At 38.7% G+C, this 12,454-nt stretch overlaps 1 pseudogene; it reads right to left on the bottom strand.

Annotated features, from left to right (window-relative positions):
• Positions 1-411: 411 nt before the first annotated feature.
• Positions 412-11,684, bottom strand: LOC103351244 (transmembrane and coiled-coil domains protein 1 pseudogene; annotated as a pseudogene).
• Between the last annotated feature and the right edge of the window lie 770 nt (positions 11,685-12,454).

Here is a 12,454-nt window from a genome sequence, read left to right as displayed (position 1 = left end):
TAACAAAGTGTAGTTTTTCTGTTCTTTATTTCATGGATTGTATCTTTGGTGTTAAATTTAAAATATATTCTCAAACATAAGATAATCTAAATTTTCTCATGTGTTGCTCAGGAACTTGTTTTGTGTTTTACTTTTAGATTTTTGATTCATTTTGAATTAAATATGTGGAAGGAGTATGGTCTGTGTCTAAATACACTTTTTTACATGTGGTCAACCAGGTGTTGGGCTGTTTTTGTTTTGTTTTGTTTTGTTTTTTTCTCCCACGGTATTGTTGTTCCTCCTGTGTCAAAAACCAGTTGGCCATATCATGTAGATCTCTTTCTGGTACATTTTTCTGTTATACTGATTTATTTGTTTATTCCTCCACCAATATCACACTGTCTTGATTACTGTAGCTTCATAATAAGTCTATTTTTAAGGGTTATTTTATTTATTTGAAAGACAGTGTTACAGAGAAAGGTAGAGACAGAGAGGTCTTCCATCTGCTGGTTCACTCCCCAGAAGGCCGCAATGGCTGGAGCTGTGCCCATCAAAAGCAAGGAGCCAGGAATTTCTTCTGGGTCTCACACGTGGGTGCAGGGGCCCAAGCACTTGGGCCATCTTCTAATGCCTTCCTAGGCCAAGGCAGAGAGCTGGATTGGAAGAGGAGCAGCCAGGACTAGAACCGGTTCCCATATGGGATTCCAGCACTTCAGGCCAGGGCTTTAACCCGCTGCACCACAGCACCGACCCCCATAATAAGTCTTGAAGTTTGGTAGTGCCAGTTCTCCTAGTTCACTCAGCTTCAAAATTATGATGACTATTTCGACTTATTTGCCTCTCTATGAAAATTAGAACCAAAATATCCTTGACCAGAACATTATCAAGAAGCACTTCACCTGGTTTTGTGTTTTTTTTATTTTTTTTTCCCTAGTAGTTTCATAGTATTGAGTCTTCCTTTTAAGTATTTAGTCCATTTTCAATTGGGTTTGTGACTGGAAGGGTAGAGTCTATTTTCAAATTTTGCATGAACATACCCAGTTTTACAGTACCATTTATTGAAATGACTCATTTGGCAGTGTGTTTTGGAGTCTATGTTGAAAATCAGTTAGTTGTAAATGTGTGTATTTCCTTCTGGGTTATCTATTCCATAAACTCAGTCTATATGTCTATTTTGCCAGTGCCATTTGGTTTTGACTATTATTGCTTTGCAGTAAAGTTTAGGTCAATTATTGCAATGCCTCCAGCTTTTTCCTTTTTGTTTATCATTGCTTTGGTTATTTGGTGTCTTTGGTGGTTCCATTTGAATTTTAAGATTCTTTTCCCACTTCTGCAAAGAATAACATTGGTATTTATTTAGTTTAGTTTTAGTTCTAGGCCTATTGGCTCCACTAAATAAAGAGCTCAACAAATAAAAAAGCTAAAGGACCATGGTCCAGAAGGAAAATAAGCAGGACTATAAAGGATAATCAAATGAAAACATGTTCAACTTCATTCAAATAAAGCAAATTGGTGCACATAATGGATGCAGCTTTGTAGGCAGTGGCTTTACCCACTATGTCACAGCTCTGGCCCCTAATGGATTTCTAATATACATACTTAATATAGGATTATCTCAAAATACAATTTTAAAAGTGATTGATGTTTTCACAAGTATTCTGTTATTTGTTTGCTTTTAGAAGAACATAATTATTAAAATTTTACTTCATTACAAGAAAACTTGATAAAGCCAAAGTTCTCCCCACATACAAGTTTTTTGAATATTTTTGATTTGTAATTGGTGGAAAGCACTTAAAATTTATTGAATTTAAAATTAAAAATGATTTTCTGCATTATTATTTCATAAATAAAACACACATGGATATGGAAAGATAAATAAATTCAATATTAAGGATAGAAGTTGTGGGGTTTCCCACATGGGTGGCAGTGGTGCAAGCACTCAGGCCATCTTGCACTACTTTCCCAGGCATATTTGTGGGGAGATGGAGCAGCTGAGAGTCGAATCTGTGTTCATATGGGATGTCAGCATTGCAGGCCAGGCTTGATATGCTGCACCAAATGCTGGCCCCCAGGTATGAATCTTTTTTAATGTGTTCACATTTAAAAGTTTAGAAAGGATTGTAAGAGAAGTTAGAGTGTCAATAACTTCTCTCCTGCCCTAAGTTTCTCACTTCATAATTACTTTTTAATCCAATATATTGATCTGCTTCCATGCTATTCCTTTAAATTTGGCAACTAAGGTTGCTGAAGGCCTCATATGTGCTAAAAGAAAAATGCACACCTGACAAAAAGAGCAAACAGATATTAATTTTATTAAGTTACTATTGCTTGCAATGGGGGAAAAAGATAAAACCAAGCTTATGTGTTCAGCTCAACTCAAACAAAGGGCAGAGAAAGGTTTTGTTTGTTTATTTGACTGAGCTGGGACGGGGAGATTGTAGGTCACCTGTTTACTAATTGGCATTATCCAAAGGATCACTGTCTTTATAGGAGGTAGTAACATAGCTTACAGCAAGGCACCCAGTAGCTTCATCTTCCTGGATAGTTACATTTCAAAAGGATGGCTTCCAGACCCTTGAGAAAGGTAGTCTTGAATTGTAAAACTGCCAAGAGGATTTTTTTGAAAAATATTTATATTATAAAAGGGAAGACAGAAAGTTACACTTACATGTTCTTTAATGTAAATGAGCTAAGAAACTGGAGATCAGTGCATGGAGTCCTGCAGAAGCCTGTCTAACCTTCAGTCAAGCCAAGGTGACCTTAGGATCTGCCCTAGCAGCCCTGATTTTTTTAAATCCAATCTTAATCTGAAATTTTCATCCTTTCTTTCAAGACTTCTTTTATGTGTCAACCCTATGTTAGGCACTAATAATTTTAAAAGATCAGACTATTGCTCAAAGGATCACTCTGACTTTGCTGATATTTTTGCCTAAAATTAAGGGGACATTTCATTCTTAATAAATTCTAAATTAATTAATAGGCTATTTTTATAAGGTAATTTGTAACTTATAGAAAAAAAAATTACTCAGATGGTGTGTAATGATGCTCTTGCCTGAAACAAAGTCCCTTTATATTCTACTGAAAATAACAAGAAATGACAATCAGCTATCAGCATGATTGTTTTCCACCACCCAGCAACTGAAGTTTCTCAACCTCAAAGTTTCAAACAGAATCAGAGATCTCTACCTACCTTCCCTGTTTTGCGATCAAACAGGCTACAAGAAATTAATATACCATTATTCTCCATCAAAAAAGTCTGATGCTAAGTTTCCTGTTTTGTATTCAAGATGAACAGTAAAGTCACAAAGTAATTGTAACTTTCCCTGTTTTCTTTTTATGGGTACCATAGTTTGAACATCCTCTATTTTCTAAAAATGCATTTACACTTTTTCAAATGAGTAAAAATTCTTACATATTTCAGAATTTTAAACAATTAAAGAGTGTCTGCTACTATTCCCTTTTTTCTTTGTTTGTAATTTATATAAATTTTCACATGGACTAGCCCACGATTTTCATACAGTCAGAGAGAAACAGATAGACAGGGCCCCTATCTGCTGGCTCACTGACCAATGAGTGTTGTAATGACCAGGAGGGGAGCTAGGAACCCAGACTGGGTGTCTTATGTGGTTGGAAGGGACTCAACGACTTGACCCATCATCAGCTGCTTCCCAAGATGTACTTCTGCAGGAAACAGGAATTAGAATAGAGCCAGGACCCTAACTCCAGGCCCTCTAGATATAGGAGATGGATATCCCAACTGAAATCTTAACCACTAGGCCAAATGTCCACCCCTAGCACACAATTTTCTATTCCATGCTCCCAGGAAGGAAACAATGTCAAATATCTTGTTAAGACATGGTTATCAAAAAATCCTCAATCCAATTTCCCTATACTTCCTTGATTTTTCTTAGTTCCTGATTGTCCATTAAATATAGCTCCAAGGTTCTATGTTACCCTTGACCTTATTCTCTCCTTGAGTAATAAGCTGAGCAATCAGTGTTTAGTTTTCTGCTCAGATGTTACTCTCTAGATGTGTTAATGACTCTGTCTTGTGTCTTGCCCAAACCTATGAACTAAAGTCTATACTTCATTTTCAATTGTCTAGGGCACATCACTGTCTATTTCACAAACTTGTTTGCGAACTAAGGTATTCATGTTTCCTTCAAACCTGCTTCTTTAGCATTCACACTGTTGTTTGATGATCCCCAGTGACCCAAACCAGTCACCTAAGAGAAATCTCACCCCTAATGTTTGTGGGGCCCTATCCCTCATGTTCAAATTCTATGCATCTACTCCCAAAGAGCTGACCTTTGTCTATATCTCAGAACAAAGACACACATAGTAGTCTGATTTGTCCTTGTAGAGAAGTTACTAAGAGGTCTACTTAGGCCCTGGCTGTAGCTTTAAAGTTGTTTGGGCCAGGAATTCTCTGGTTCCAGGTACTCAGAGCATTGTTTAGAATGGTTAAGTGTGAAGTTGGCATGGATATGTCTTTTTACTCTGCAGACTAAATCCTGTGGGGAAGTCAGAGCAGGACTCTTTAGAGCTTGAGACTAGGGGCCCATGATGCGGCTTAATGCAATGCTGGCATCACATATGGGTGCCAAATAGAGTCTCAGCTGCTCCAATTCCAATCTAGTTCCCTGCTGGTGCACCTGGGAAAGTAGAAGATGGCCCAATTGCTTGGGCCCCTGCACCCATGTGGGAGGCCTGGATAGAATTCTAGGCTCCTGGCCTCATCTTGGTCTAGTCCTGGGCATTACAGCCATTTGGGGAATGAAGGAGCAGATGGATGACCTCTCTCTCCCTCCCTTTCCCTCTTTCTCTCTCTGTAACTCTGCTTTTTTTTTTTTTTTCATTTAAAAACATCACTTCTTTATTTCAAAGGAAAAATAAAACACCCTCCCAACCCTTTCCAAAAAAAAAAACCAATAATAATAACAATAATAAAAAATCCTATTAGAAACCATAAGGAAGCACTGAGAGTTTGAGTATTACATTCTTCAAGTATGCTGTTCGGATTTTTTATTTTTAAGGTGGTAACTATACACATATAAAAAAACTTAAAAGTGCGGCCAAGGGATTTTGCTTAAAATCAGGGATTCAGAGGGCTACTTCAAAGGACTCCAGTGGGCCTGCGCAGTGATCCTGGGGGCGCGTGCTCTCAGTTTCGTATCCTAGCAAAGGTTAAGGGGACAGGTTCAAAAGGGATCATACTTCCAGGATGAACGTGAGTCAGCTTGGGTGAGAAGCCAGGGAGATCCATGTGTTCTTCCAAGGACAAGGAACATCCACCCTGAATCCAGACATTCAGCCACGGAATGTGGTAGGATTTCACAGTACAGTTAGTGTGGGAGGGGAGGAGGCGGTGAGCCCAGGGAAGGGGGTGTTACGGTGAACTGCTTTGCCCTAGTCAGGTTCTCACATCTTGGTAGTGGGTTTCAGTGCAGTCCTTCAAGCCACAATTGAGAATGCCCTTCAGTGTGCTCCCGACTGTGGGTTCATGTGAAAGGACTGTTGAAGATTTGCATCCCAAAGAAAATCATGCTACATAAAAATGATCCAAGATTTTTGCCCAAAAAACTGCTTGGATAAAATCTAAAAAATACTATTGCAATTGCGTCTCTTGAAGAAAAAAAAAAAAAAAACATTATTCTAAATGTAAACAGATTCACTCAACTCTTGTTGTAGAAAACTTCCGAGTAGGTACGCTGCTGTGTGACTCCACTGCATGCACTCGCCGGGGGAGGGAGCATGGCCTTGTGTGCCAGCGCGCGCCAGCGTCATCTGGGGGAAGAGAAGAAGCGCTCCACGTAGCTCGAGAGGGCGTCCCAGTGCTTCCAGAGAAAGGCCATGAACACCACCAGGAGTAAAGTGCTGAATGTCCTGTTGCGAGTCTTCATGAGCGGGACCACGCAGTTGGCCACGGTGGACACGAAGACCAGCAGGACGGCCATGACGGCCAGCAGGATGTTGATGAGCTTGCCCAGCAGGTTCCGGGCAGTGGCGTTCTCCAGCCCTTCCAGCTGCACCACCTGCTGCTGCTGCTGCTGCTGCAGCTCCATCTTGGAGATGCGGGTCTGGCACGCCTCCAGGGCCTCCTGAATGTCCCGGGCCCGTTCATAGGAGTGATATGCGATTTTCTCTTCCATGCTGGCCAATTCTTGTTTCAGGTTCAAAATTTCGTTCTGGTGGAGCTCCGTTAGGTCATTTAATTGTTCTTCTAATCGTTCACATCTATATCGCTTGAGGTCAGGTCAAGGAATTCTGTTGCCTGGGTCTAACATGGTACCTCCTTAAGCCATCCTCAGCAACTTCAATACTGGGTCCTATTAATCTATCTCAAAAACTAATGCTCAGATCTATTGCTTATTCTCCATATTCCCCATACAGTCTCATTTTAGAATCATTCCAATCTCCCATTCAAAATATTCCCACATCCTTCTCATTGGTCTCCTCATAGCCACCCTTCATACCGTCAAGACAGTGACCTTCCTGAATGTAAACTTGGTTATGGGGGCCAACATAGTGCTGCAGCCGGTTAGGCCAGTGCCTGTAACAGCAGCATCTTATATGGGTGCCAGTTCCAAGTTCTGGATGCTCCACTTCTGATCCAGTTCCTTGCTGGCGTGCCTGGAAAGAGGCAGAAGATGGCCCAATTGCATGGGCCCTGTACCCACGTGGGAAACATGGATGGAGTTCCAGGCTCCTGGCTTTGGCCTGACCCAGTCCCAGCTATTGAAGCCATTTGGAAGTGAACCACTGTATGGAAGACTTTCTCACTCTTTCTCTCTCTCTTTCTTCCTCTGTCTGTAACTCTGCCTTTCAGATAAATAATTTTTTTTATGTACACAAAAAAAGAACAGAAGTTGTCACTTTAAAAGTTGACTCTTTTTTAATATTTATTTATTTGAAAGAGTTACACAGAGAGAGAAAGAGAGGCAGCAAGAGAGGTCTTCCATCCGCTGGTTCACTCCCAATTGGCCACAATGGCTAGAGCTGTGTTGATCTGAAGCCAGGATCCAGGAACTTCTTCTGGGTCTCCCATGCAGATGCAGGGGCCCAAGGAATTGGGACATCTACTGCTTTCCCAGGCCATAGCAGAGATGGATTGGAAGTGAAGCAGCCGGGACTTGAACTGGTGCCCTTATGGGATGCTGGCACTGTAGGCGGCAGCTTTACATGCAACACCACAGTGCCAGCCCCAGAAAGTAACCTTTAAAATGAGAAGTGGATGTTGGATGATCATAATTTTAGGATAATAAATATGAAGTAAAAATTTTCTGGATGATCACTGTCCCATGTTTCTAGCTGAGGGGATATATCCAGATGTGGAAAACAGATTCAAAACTTAAAGGATTTCTTTATGAAAAAGGAAAAGCACCATTTTTATATCAGGAAACTACATTTATTTATTTTCCAAATATAATATTTCTTAACACCAGCATAATTATTTATTGTTGAAATTCATCACAATGGAAACTATTACTTTAAATCAATTTAATTAGTTTTGGCTGGGGCCGTGGCTCACTTGGCTAATCCTCCACATGCCGCACTGGCACCCCAGTTCTAGTCCCGATGCCTATATGGGATGCCAGTGCCACAGGTGGAGGATTAACCTAGAGCACCACAGCGCCGGCCTCAGGAGCAGATTTTTTGACTAGAAATTGAGATGATAACATTTACTTGGGAGCTCTGGGGTTCAATTCTAGCTCTGGGATACTATTTCTACTCTGGCTAATCTAGACCCTGAGAGCCAGTGTTAATGGCTGAACTAATTGGATTTCTACCACCATGTGGGAGACCTAGATTGCGATGGCAGTACAAGGCTTCAGCCTGGCCCAGACCAGGTCATTGTGGGCACTGGGGAGTGAATAGAATAAATTCTCTCTCTCTGGCTCTCAAGTGAATAGAAAATAATAGTAAAAAAGATCAAAAACAGCAAATAATAAAAACTTGATATCTACATAGCTTTTGACCTAGTAATCCCATCTGTAAGATTTTTTCCCTAAAGAATTGAATAAAAATATCCTCAAAGATGTACACAGAAAGAAGTTCATTGTAGAACACATGGACATGTACATATATCAGAGAAAACAAATATCTACTAATCTAGTATTACTAGTTATATTATGATACAAATAACAAATACTGAACATAAATAAGTGGGGTGTGCATTTGGCATGGCCTGTGATACCACTTGGGATGCCTGGATCCTGTATTGGAATTGTTTGAGTTTCAGATCCTCTCTCAATTCCAGCTTTCTGCTAATGTGCACCCTGGGAGGCAGCACATAATGCCTTAAGTGTTTGGGTTCCTGCCATCCAAATGGGAGACGCAGACTGGGTTTCTGGCTCCCAGCTTTACCATGGTCCAGCCCCAGCTTTGAGGTTAATGAGGAATGAACCAGTCAGTGCATATCTGTTTCTTTGTTTGTGTCTATATATATTCTCTATCTTTCAAATAAATTCAACTTAAAACAATACATAAGTAAATAAAATTATAATAAGATATCTTACTGGTAACATTTGTATCCAATATAGAAATTATTGATGTGGCCTGGGAAGGCAGTGGAGGATGGCCCAAGTGCTTGGGCCCTGCACCCCATGGGAGACCAGGAAAAGCACCTGGCTCCTGCCATCTGATCAGCGCGGTGCGCCGGCCGCAGCGTGCCAGCCGTGGTGGCCACTGGAGGGTGAACCAACGGCAAAAGGAAGACCTTTCTCTCTGTCTCTCTCTCACTGTCCACTCTACCTGTCAAAAAAAAAAAAAAAAAAAGAAATTATTGAATTCTGTCTTCTAATACACTGATTTTCTGCTTTGTATTTTATTTTCTCTGTTCATGCTATCTCCTTCCTTAAAATTAATCAAAGATGATCTGAGTCATTATTGAATGTAGGTGTCTGTGTCTTGAATCATTTTCAACTTTAATTTGCTTTTTATGTTAATGTTTATATATACAAAATAACCAAAACATTAATTCTGTTCAGTACTAGTTAGAGCCATACATTCAATAAATTTCTATCAACTTTGTAGGGGAAGTTCCTGTTACCTCTCCTGCATCATTCTCAGCCCATACAAACCAGTCAGCGAACAACAGATGGCAGGTGGGTTCTGGCTCACCATGTAATAATGGCTCCTTATGATTCGGTCATCCCTTCAGCCTTCCCATGGTGCTAATGTTGGAATATCTCCTTACCTGTGCCTATGCTGTTTCCCCTCCCCTTCCAGTTAATCTCCCAGGCTTGAAAACAGCTATAGACTGATTATACACTAGGAAAGGTATGGAATTGTCAAATATTTAATTCACTTAGTTCTGGCTTTATTTTTTGAGTCCTTATTACAAGGATTGTCTTTAGATACTGAGATTTTCTAATTTATTGGTCGTTTTAAAGTTTCACATTCTAACTGAAAGTGGAAAACCATGAAATTGACTCTTAATTATTCTTTGGGTGAAATGTAATTTTGAAGTAGAATAAGAAAGGACACTCCTTTTGAGTTATAAAGAATACAGAAAAAATTCACTGCCATCTGTTTAATGATACTAGCCATGATCATTTCACTCCCTCATGTATATCAAGTGCAATTAAATAAAGTTATGCTGGCTAATGCACAGATGATCTGTGTTTAGATGAGTGATTTCAAATTCAATAATGTGCAAAATCAACTTTGCTCATAATGAGAATATAAAATATCCATTAAATTTACACCACATAGCAAGTGCCTAAGTGACTAGATCAAAATCAAGCATTGTACATAAAAATTTAAGAAATAAGACAAAAATTTTCACCTCATATGTACTGCTCACTATGATTGTAGACATTAAAAAGCAGAAATATTTTGAAGGATTTCTTTGATCTTTAATAATAATTATTTGATTAACATATATTAAGATTAGTAATTGATTTTATTTGAGAGGCAGAGAAACAAAGGAAGAAAGATAGACAGATAGACATAGCTGTCACCTGCTGGATCATTCCCTAAATGCTCACAATGGCTGGGCTTGGCTGGGCCAGGCTTGAATAAGGAACTAGGAACTCAATCTGGGTCTCTCATGTGGACAGCAGGGATTCAGTTACTTGATCTATAGCTTGTTTCTTTCCAGGTTCATTAACAGGAAGCTGGAATCTGGATGGATCCTTGTCTCAAACTCAGGAACTCTGATATGGAATCAGGGCATTCCAACTTCCTTACGTACTAGAGCAAACTTCCACTCCTTTGTTTATGTTTTTAAAAGAATTTGACAATTTCAATATTAGAATTAGTTTCACCATTTGGAATATTATTGTGGTATAACAAGCAGTAGCAATGTTCTTAAGGAAAATAAAGTTTTTGATACTCTTTTAAAGTTTTCTGTGGTCAAATTATTTTTAAGGGAAAGGTAAAGATACCAAAAGCACTTCTTGTATATTCACACATGGTAATCATTGTAATGCTGGTTCTTATGTTTCTGAAACAGGAGTGTGTATCTTAATCCAATTTTAGTTGGTAAGTTTCATTATATGATTATGAGAACATTTTCAATGCCTAGTTTACTGTTTTACTCATTAGTTAATTTTGCATTATATTTTTATTAGTCATATATATTAAATAGTATAGTTATATTTATATATACCAAGTATTACTTTAATTGTTTGTGAGACTGTTATTGATAGAATTATTGAAATGTTTTCAAAAAACAAACTCAAATTGCATATTCCTTATGTGCTGTCTAGGATCCACAATAGCATTCTTTCAGGACTCACATATTCCCGTGAAATTGTTGAAATCCAGAGTAAAAGGAAGTTTATTAAAAAATATCTAAAATCTGTTGACCTACAAATATACTTTATATCTAGATAATGTTATTTGTAAGTATAATAACAATTACTGAGCAAATATGCTTGTATTAAATGATATTTTAGAATGTTTCTGTAGATTTCATAGAAAATTTGAGTATTTGACATAGCAACTTATATGACAATAACATTTTACAAGACATATGATTGAAACATTTGCATAAAAATAATGGGAGTCTATGCCAAAAATTGTACATTTCATCATTTAGGAATCATTTTGTAAAAATGAGGAGTTACAGGATAACAATAACATTTGCCCCAATATAACAATATAAGACGGGCTCCTTAGGAAATAGTATTCTACAATGAAATCAGAAAAGGTTCCTCAAAAGAGGAAATCCAGACAGCCAACAGACACATGAAAAAATGTTCAGGATCACTAGCCCATCACAGAAATGCAAATCAAAACCACAATGAGGTTTCACTTCACTCCTGTTAGACTGGCTTATACACAGTAATCAAAGCCAACAGATGCTGGCGAGGATGTAGGTTAAAAGGGTCCCTAATCCACTGTTGGTGGGAATGCAAACTGGTAAAGCCACTACGGAAGACAGTTTGGAGATACCTCAGAAATCTGAACACAGCCCTACCACATTAACAAGCCATCCCACTCCTCAGAATTTATCCAAGGGAGATTACATCAGCAAATAAAAGAGCTATTTGCACCTCAATGTTTATTGCAGCTCAATTCACAATAGCTAAGACAAGGAATCAACCTAAATGCCCATCAATGGAAGACTGGATAAAGAAATTATGAGATATGTGCTCTATGGAATACTACACAGTGGTAAAAAAAAAAAAGTTGAAATGGAGAGAATGATCCAACATGGGAAGCGGGATATACAGCAGATTCATAGAATGGTGGATGTCCTAAACAGCACTCTGGCCTCAAAATCAGCCCTTAAGGCATGCATATCTGGCTGAAGAGCCCATGAGAGTATTTTAGGCATGGAAAGCCAAGACACTCTGGCAAAAAAAAAAAAAAAAAAAAAAAAAAAAAAAAAAAAAACCCACCACAAACCCTAAATGAAAGATCTCTGTGAGTGAGATCCCAGTGGAAAGAATGGGCCATCAAAGAAGGAGGTACCTTTCTCTGAAGGGAGGAGAGAACTTCCACTTTGACTATGGCCTTGTCTAAATTGATTAGAGTCGGTGAACTCAAAAGGCTTCCATGGCCTTGGCAACTCATGACAAGAGCCTAGGGAGATTATTGACGCCATAAACAAGAGTGTCAATTTGTTAAGTCAACAACAGGAGTCACTGTGCACTTACTCCTCATGTAGGATCTCTGTCCTTAATGTGTTGTTCAATACTATAATTAGTACTCAAACAGCATTTTACACTTTATGTTCTGTGTGGGCACGACTGTTGAAATCTTTACTTAATATATACTAAATTGATCTTCTGTATATAAAGATAATTGAAAACGAATCGATGTGAATGGAATGGGAGAGGGAGCAGGAGTCGGGAGGGTTGTGGGTGGGAGGGATGTTATGGGGGGGAAAAAGCCATTGTAATCCATAAGCTGTACTTTGGAAATTTATATCTGCTAAATAAAAGTTTAAAAAAAAGAAAGTTCATGGAAAATTAAATTAAAAGATAAATTTATGTTGGTATATCAAGAAAAAAAATGAAAT

Source organism: Oryctolagus cuniculus, chromosome 12 (assembly GCF_964237555.1).
Source record: "Oryctolagus cuniculus chromosome 12, mOryCun1.1, whole genome shotgun sequence".
Classification (NCBI taxonomy): domain Eukaryota; kingdom Metazoa; phylum Chordata; class Mammalia; order Lagomorpha; family Leporidae; genus Oryctolagus; species Oryctolagus cuniculus.
This window is presented reverse-complemented; position numbering and strand designations above follow the sequence as displayed.